We start from the raw sequence: 9,265 nt of genomic DNA, 5'->3' as shown, positions 1-9,265 counted from the left end.
CATCCACTACAGCCACTAGGGCATCCGTTTTGAAAACGGGACCCGCCCCCGATTTGAAAACGGACTTAAGGGCCCGTTCCCACTTCCGTTTTCAAATCGGAGGCGGGTCCCGTTTTAAAAACGGATGGCCAATGGCCCTGTTCACACTACCGTTTTAAAAACGGATCCGTTTTAAAAACGGACCATACTCTACGAAAAAAAATAATTGTCGATTCAACAAAAACATGTTATTTGCTCATTCTTCAGTAATGGTGCGCAATGGACGACGATGAAGCTCTTGTTGTCATGTTGTACTTATTAAAAAGAAGGAAAAAAGTGAAAAGAAAATTTTGGGTACACCCAATCATAGCCGAATGATTTTCTGTAGGAATTTTCCAAGTGTTAATTGGTGAGTTGAGAAGTGATGAACTAAAGTTCTTTAATTATTTTAGAATAATAATGATTGGATTATTTATATAGCGCCGTTTTCACCATGAAAAATCACCTCAAGGGCGCTTAATGGCTTAAGAGAATGTCTATCACTTCCTTTAACCATCTACTGGAATGAGTTTCAGAGAGCTTAACATATCAAAATACAAAATTGAGAAAGTGCATTTGTCCTGAAGAAAGGCTATCGATATTTTAAAGTAAGAAAACAATAACAACTCAAATATTTTTTTATTATGTGTTTATTAAACTAATACGCTCTTCCGTGCATCTCATTAAAGCTTTAAAATTTAAAAAAAGTCAACTAAAAAAATAAAAATAAAAATTTTGATGTACAAAAGTTGTGTACACCAAGTGTTTTGTTTTTATTTAGTTAAAGATAAAATATTACCATACTCTTTCTTCGACCAGTGGTATTAAATTTTCGGGATTTATTTCCTTATCCATTATTGTAGTTTTGATTTATTTACTTAACAAAATAACCAAATACAAGCCCGCAGCGTGCCTGCTTAGGGCCCGTTCCCACTTCCGTTTTCAAATCGGGGGCGGGTCCCGTTTTCAAAACGGATGCCCTAGTGGCTGTAGTGGATGTATGGAGCTGTTCACACTTGTCCGACACGATTTGAAAACGGATCCGACATTTTTTGTCGGATGGCTCGCCTACGCAGCGCGTCCGTTTTCAAATCGTGTCGGAACACGCTCGCTCATAGTGTTGTATGGAGCTGTTCACACTTGTCGTCCAGTCGTTCCGGCAGAGTCCCCGCCAAACCCCGACCCCTCCCCGCCCGCTCCCTGTCGCAAGGAAGCAGGCACGCTGCGTGCTTGTATTTGGTTATTTTGTTAAGTAAATAAATCAAAACTACAATAATGGATAAGGAAAAAAATCCCGAAAATTTAATACCACTGGTCGAAGAAAGAGTATGGTAATATTTTATCTTTAACTAAATAAAAACAAAACACTCGGTGTACACAACTTTTGTACATCAAAATTTTTATTTTTATTTTTTTAAGTTTACTTTTTTAAAATTTTAAATCTTTAATGAGATGCACGGAAGAGCGTATTAGTTTAATAAACACATAATAAAAAATATTTGAGTTGTTATTGTTTTCTTACTTTAAAATATCGATAGCCTTTCTTCAGGACAAATGCACTTTCTCAATTTTGTATTTTGATATGTTAAGCTCTCTGAAACTCATTCCAGTAGATGGTTAAAGGAAGTGATAGACATTCTCTTAAGCCATTAAGCGCCCTTGAGGTGATTTTTCATGGTGAAAACGGCGCTATATAAATAATCCAATCATTATTATTCTAAAATAATTAAAGAACTTTAGTTCATCACTTCTCAACTCACCAATTAACACTTGGAAAATTCCTACAGAAAATCATTCGGCTATTATTGGGTGTACCCAAAATTTTCTTTTCACTTTTTTTCCTTCTTTTTAATAAGTACAACATGACAACAAGAGCTTCATCGTCGTCCATTGCGCACCATTACTGAAGAATGAGCAAATAACATGTTTTTGTTGAATCGACAATTATTTTTTTTCGTAGAGTATGGTCCGTTTTTAAAACGGTAGTGTGAACAGGGCCATTGGCCATCCGTTTTTAAAACGGGACCCGCCCCCGATTTGAAAACGGAAGTGGGAACGGGCCCTTACTTGCGACAGGGAGCGGGCGGGGAGGGGTCGGGGTTTGGCGGGGACTCTGCCGGAACGACTGGACGACAAGTGTGAACAGCTCCATACAACACTATGAGCGAGCGTGTTCCGACACGATTTGAAAACGGACGCGCTGCGTAGGCGAGCCATCCGACAAAAAATGTCGGATCCGTTTTCAAATCGTGTCGGACAAGTGTGAACAGCTCCATACATCCACTACAGCCACTAGGGCATCCGTTTTTAAAACGGGACCCGCCTCCGATTTGAAAACGGAAGTGGGAACGGGCCCTAAGTGCTTTTATTTACAGTTTTGTAACAAAACTATTCTGAAGTTTGAGATGTTAAAATTATGACACATAATTTCGTAGTAGAGTGATAAGAAGAGCGGCAAGTACCCAGATGCTGCGAGTTTAAAATCAGGACCAATGACTAGATCTGAAAAGAAATACTCAGGCACTTCCAAACCTCACAAATTGAGGACGGCACAAGTAAATACACGATACAAAAGGTAATTAATTTTATACAAAAGGTAATTAATTTCAAACTTAAAGCATTTTTCGAAAAGCTCCAATACTCCAATTTCGAATGACACTTATGAGATAATTTTTGAAATTTTCATTGTCAAAAATATTATCGTATTTATTTTGGGGTTATTTTTCTTATTTTTTTTTAAATTTAACACCACACAGGAAGCCCTGAAGAAAATAATTTCCCTCAGGGCCTATGTCATCTTTGGGGATGCTGTGTGGAGGGTCTTTTTGTGGAGAGGAAGGAGTGAACATGGGTCTTGAAGAGTCCCATGTTGTAGGAGGGAGGAAACACAGAGGCCGGCAGTTCGTCCCACAGCCGAGCTGTTGAACTTAAGAACGAATCGTAGAAGCGACCCGTTCTCATGTGACAAATGTCAACCGTGTACAAATGTTGGGCACGCGATTGGCGTGTATCCCGACTACGCACCGGTGCCGAAGGGATCAATGACGCTAGTTCCTCAGGGCATCTTCCATTGTAATACCGATAGAACAAGGACAGCATACCTACCTGACGCCTGTGCTCTAAAGATTGCAGTCCGTTTGTTAAGATTGGGGAATCTATCAAACGGACCGCCCGTTTTTGCACAGAGTCAAGGGTTTTTTTCAGGTATTTAGGGGCTCCGGACCAGAGATGGCTGCCAAATTCGACAGTAGGGCGCACTTGCGATTTGTACAGGGTCAGCAGTTGTGTACTATTAAAGTATCTGCGGGCCCTGTACAGTACGCCCAGCTTCTGAGAGGCCAGCTTTACTCTGGCTTCGATGGAGCCCCCGTACCTGAGCTGGTGACTTATAGTTACACCAAGCATATCAATGGAAGGCCTGTTCGGAAGATTGCTTCCGTTGAAGGAGACTAGATTATCAAAAATTATTACGCCGGGCTGCGTTTCCTTCTTCTTTGGCAAACGTTTCAGGCAGTGTTACAGTGTCCATCATCAGGGCAGATGAAGACAAAGCATCCGAAACGTTGGTTGAAGAAGGAGGAAGTGCAACACGACATAATAAACCAAACATTAGGCACGAAACTATATCGGTCCACGTTAGTTTGATTAGGAAACTATGTTTCGATCTGATAGTGCGATTGCTGCAAGTTTAGTTTCGTACAACTTTTAGCAACAGTTTTTGGGAGCTATTAATATTAAAGATGTTGTTTCGGGTAAAATAATTATTTCTACTAACACAGTTTTTTCTTAGGTATAACATTATGAAAGAATACGCAACACTGGTGTGTATCTCACGTGAAAGAATTTAATGAAGATTAATTTAAGATGAGAAGATTTCTAATATTATATCAGAGAACGCAAATAACTTAAAGAAAACGCACGATTGCCAAGTTCGAGTTCGATCGTGAAAAACTAAAGCATGTGTGGCGGGTGAGGCAACCGCATGAGAATACGTAAAATAGTACTCACTTTCTTACCCACCAATTCGCACGAGTAAATTGTGCTTCGTTATAATAATCACGTCAGATCTTTCAAATTCGTGCATTTTTTTATACTTATTAACTGATTAATCGATCGTTTTAGCGCCTATCTCTGCATTTTTAAAACACATCGAACTTTTGAAGGTAAATATGACAGGAGGTATCAGAAAAAATGCACTGTTAATTCTGCAAAACTTCTAGATACTATAAACAACAGGGATTATAATTTACAAATTATAAACATGTTGGCGATGAATAAAAAGCAAAACACATCGTAAATCGGCTTTTTTCTCGTTTTAAAGTGCATTCATTATGGCACGTCTGTTAAAAGTCTCAACTGTCGAAATTCTTAAATCAAAGACGGCTATAAGAATAGACGTAAGAACCTAATTTATAATGATACTCGAAATAAATAGCCGTGGCGCTTTGTTATTTAGTTGTTTCTACAAATTAGAAGGAATTAAAGTGACTGCAAGAAACAATTCGCTTTGTACGCTCAGCCAAAAACTTGACATGCATGCGCAAAGAGACGCAGTACTAAATATTATTATCATAAGTCATTCACTCTTCTAAGATCTAAAAAATAACAGTTTTTAGTGGGGAATTATAATGCAGGGAAGATTAATGTAGATCGTTGATTACTTCGTAGGAAGAACACATGAAAACTAGTGGGGAAGCTATGGGATTAATGCAGATCGTTGATTACCTCGTAGGAAGAACACATAAAAACTAAGTCGATAAACATAAGCTTTGGACAAAGACACCATAAATACCAGGCAATAATAAGGTATGTACAATTGAAAAAAATATATCGATACAACTTTAAATTCTTCACTCTTCAAATTCTTCAAACTGCAGAAATAACATAACTAAGTTCGTGATATTTTACCCCGGTTAGCGGGTGCGAGGTACTGATTAGTTGATGCGCCGTATTTGGGTAAATAGACGCTCCGGACCTACCAACACTTTATCCTCCAAATGGCAGGCTGTATATAATCGACATAGTCATACTAAAAGATACATCTCACGTACACTCCCTAAGGGTATTGAATAATCTCGCATCCGACCACAATCCTGTTATTCTAACAGTAACAGGTGGTTCGAATCCACTGTTCCCGTACAAGCCAACAACTGGCCAAAAATATGATAGTGCCAACTTCTTTTCCCGACAAAGCCAGTCTTAAGAAAGCCACTTCTAAGTTAATAGACTCTATGAAGTCTTTGAGGTAATTTTGCACAAAAACGGCGCTATAAAAATCATCAAAATATTATTATTATTAAAGTCCTGCATCAACGAGGCACCCGTTAATATTCTCAACGACACAAGTCGACACGGAATCCCCGAAGAGATCAAAGTCTTATACGGAGAAAAGTCTTATTAGTAAAGAATGGCCAAAAAGTGGCAATCCATTGTAGAAATGCATTGTAGCGCTTATTAAAATGATATTCAGTTACCTTTCAGAGCACTGTTCAAGTAACATTGGATGATATTCTATCCTCAATACGTCCACTAAAAGCCGGTGTTCGCCAAGGCGGATCTCCTGATTTGTATAACGTACATATATTAATTCGCAGACGATACAAATGTAATTTCAAGTTCAACTGTCGTAACCACCGCTACACGCTGCGTAAAGGTCCAAGCCACTATAATCAAAGATTATTGTAAAAAACGGGGAATTTCAATTAATCCCACTAGCGAGATGCGACAGTCTTTCCACGAAAAGTGCCCAATCAGCACCCGAACATAAAAAGGTTCCATCGGAAAAATCAATTAAATTCATCGGAGTAACACGAGACTCTAAATTAACGTGTGCTAAGCACATCAATGAAAAAGTAAAATCAACAAATAAGTCAATATCAGCACTCGACCCCATGCTAGGTAGAAATAGTCGACTATCAGGAGAAAATAAATAAACTATCTACAAGACGACTATAAGGTCGGGCTTTAAATACGCTGCACCCATTTGGGAACACCCAGCTCACACACAATTAAACAAATTACAAGCCCTGCAAAACAGTCATTCGATTAGCGTTGAATGCGACGAAGTGGAAGAGGGTTAAGACTCTCCATAAAGACAGAAATTTCTCTGATAAAGAATTTAATTGTTTCACACTCGGAAAAATTCTACGCCGGTCTAGCCGGACATGAAAATCCATCTATTAAAACTCAAAAAGAATGAAATTACCAAACATAAAAGACCTAAAGTAATCCTCTGCAAGGAGTAGGCAATTAAGTAAATAAAAATAAATAAATCCTGTCCGCTAAAGTCGCTGTATAGTTTTGCGTTTCATTTCACCCCACCATAATATCATCATTCCATGTAAAGTTTCAATATAAAATCCAAATTTGCAATTATGCTAGAGTCAGAAAATAGTATCCAAGTCCAAGGTTTAACACAGCGCACACTGGGGCCAAATACCAGAAGTTGATACAATAAACAAAAAAAAAATCAATAATACGATGTCGCTTCATTTGTTTCGAGGTACCTCGATAGTTGTAGCATTATTATATAGCAGGTAGGAACCCTTGACCATATCCTTCTAGCTGTGACACCGCTCAGTAGAGAGCTAACACTCGTGCAGATAATACGCAGTTTACAAGTGCCAGCACAAACCTCAAGTTCAAGTATTTATTTCGGAAGATACCTATTACGAATCCCAAAAGTGAGTATGAAACCATCATGTTCAGGTATTTATCTTATTTTTTCACATTATATTTTGAACATTATTAATTATTTTCATAGATAAAATTGTATATCAAATATATACAAAAATTTGGTCGTGATTTTTAAAAAATTGATATTCTTTTAGAGATTAGTTGAGCTCCGGGCACCTCCGGGCTATCATTCAAACATTTTTAGGACCAGTAACTATTGTTATTTCGAATCACTTTTAAAATCTTGCACATATGTACACTTTTTAAAGTAGTGAATTATTTTTATGTGATCGGTAGCCATAATTAAAATGAACAGTTTTTTTTAAAAACTCGGTATCAGACAATTAAATATCATGTTAGTTAAAAAACCTGTCAGAATAGAGATTTATATCAAAATAATCGTTACCGATATTCAATTTCCATTTTTTGAACGTAAGGTGGTAAAGTGTAACTCAAAGATAAAACTTCATGGTCTCCCTTCCTAAAACTGTTTATACCACATATCTGGTCATAGTAGAACAAAGATAGAACGCGTTTTCTGAGAGACATTAAGTCGTGTCAGTTGGTGACAGATATAGCACAACGCAACTCAGCGGTTTTTTATGCTTCGTGACAAATACAGCACTACGTGAACCGAGCGGAGAAATTTATTCATTTTCTTTTTTTTCACACAGGTGTGAATTCTGATACCTTATTTATGACAAGACGACAATTATTCACAATAATGAAGAACTCTGGACACGTACACATTCCAGATCAGCTAAATTCGCTGCAAAAGAAAATGGAGTTGAGGACAGGATGCATCGGTGATCCCAGAAAACATATTTCGAGAAGGATAAATCGCTTCAAATTGGAACACTATTCACGATGGGTAGCAGCGTACCGGATTGAAGTAAGATTTCTGGAGAAAAATAAAACATTGCTGGATTCATCAATTTATTTTCCTAATCTTACACTAAAACGCGGTGGTCCCGGTCGCCCGAAAATTACCTTTGATCAGAGTACAAAACGAATGAAACGACAAAAGACTCTGGATTTGAGAAAGTCTACTCCTCTAACTGAATAAGTTTATGCCACACATATGGAACTTAGAGCTACAGGACAGACAAAGGCGTCTCTATAGCAATCACTGATATTTTATCGGATTCATCAAGTCCCAGTAAATATTTAAAAGCTTATAGAAATTCTCTTGAAACAGTTACTATGTCAGGAGAGGATGCTGTAGCACTCGTAGTGGAAGCGGGATTATCTCGACACCAATACAATGTAATAAGATCAAATGCTCCAAACCTACCCGTCTTATAAAATTGTAAATTGTGAATGTTACCCAGTGACTGCAAAAATCAATGTTACTGATACTTCAGTTCATGTTGATTTGCAGACAATACTCAATCTTACCATAAAGCGTTTGGTCTTCGCTCAGGGCGATGTAATACGTACACTCAATTCTAAGGAATTAAAAAATATGTTTTCAATTTCTTGTTTTTGTCATCAGATCCTCTGCCAGCAAAAGGAAGCAGCCAAAAAAAATAAGTTGACCACACTCCCCATAGAAGCGGTAGAACTGCTAATGGCTCCATCATTACAGCCGACAGTTGAAAATTATTCAAGTACTCAGGATCATGATGTTGATAGTGACGATTACGATTATTATGATGATCGTGATGACGGTAGTGTTGATGATGGTGATGATGGTAGTGATTTTGACTCAAACAAGTCAGATAAAGAGAATTGATTTTGTCATTTATTTATTTAAATCGTGTATATATAATATGTACATAATAAAATTTACATATATTACGTATTTAAAAATTTAGTTTTTATATAACCTTCCTTTCCACATTCAAATTTTCTCTTAAAAACGTCCCTGTGAATAAAGGGCGTTTTTCATCACTCTTGCCCCAGTGTGCAGCGTATGGGACAAGTGGATCCCGCACAAATACTGTAAATTCAACAGGACACCGGTACACATGGACACCTTGATCCCAGAGTTGTACAGGCAGAGTCCAGCTTGTAATGGCGGCAAGAGCTTTGTAGGAATTTAGTTAAATTCATCAGTAACATAACTAAGTTTGTGGTATTTTACCCCTGTTAGCAGTTTTGCTGAACTGATTAGTTGATTAGTCTATTTAAGGATAAACAAGCTAACTGAAGGCCATGTAATTGATAGTAATATTAAACAAACTGTGAGGCCATATTAAAAGAATTTGTGATACGTAACTCTCCCACCCTTGCATAATTAAGTAGATTTTAAGAATCTGATTTTCTTCTACGTACCTACTTCGTAAAATTCAAGATACACGCATTTCTGGAAGCGATTCGAAATCTTTCTATGTTCCAACACTAAGCCCTTCATATTACAGTTCATTGTAAAATTCATAAGATATGCACAATTTAATCGAAATACACACTGTAGTTTATCAAGGAATTTCAACTTTGCGTTTCCTGTGTAGCTTATTGAAAATCACATTCGTATGAATCATGTCTGACATCGAAAAAGGTAAAAAATCAGTACAAACTGGGTCACTTACTTGTTAAACTTCTGCTGGCAGGATGCCAACACCGCTGTTTT

This window comes from Hesperophylax consimilis, chromosome 15 (assembly GCF_061612785.1).
Source record: "Hesperophylax consimilis isolate HC1 chromosome 15, BYU_Hcon_1.0, whole genome shotgun sequence".
Lineage (NCBI taxonomy): Eukaryota > Metazoa > Arthropoda > Insecta > Trichoptera > Limnephilidae > Hesperophylax > Hesperophylax consimilis.
The sequence above is the reverse complement of the archived record's forward strand: the minus strand, read 5'-3'. Positions refer to the sequence as shown.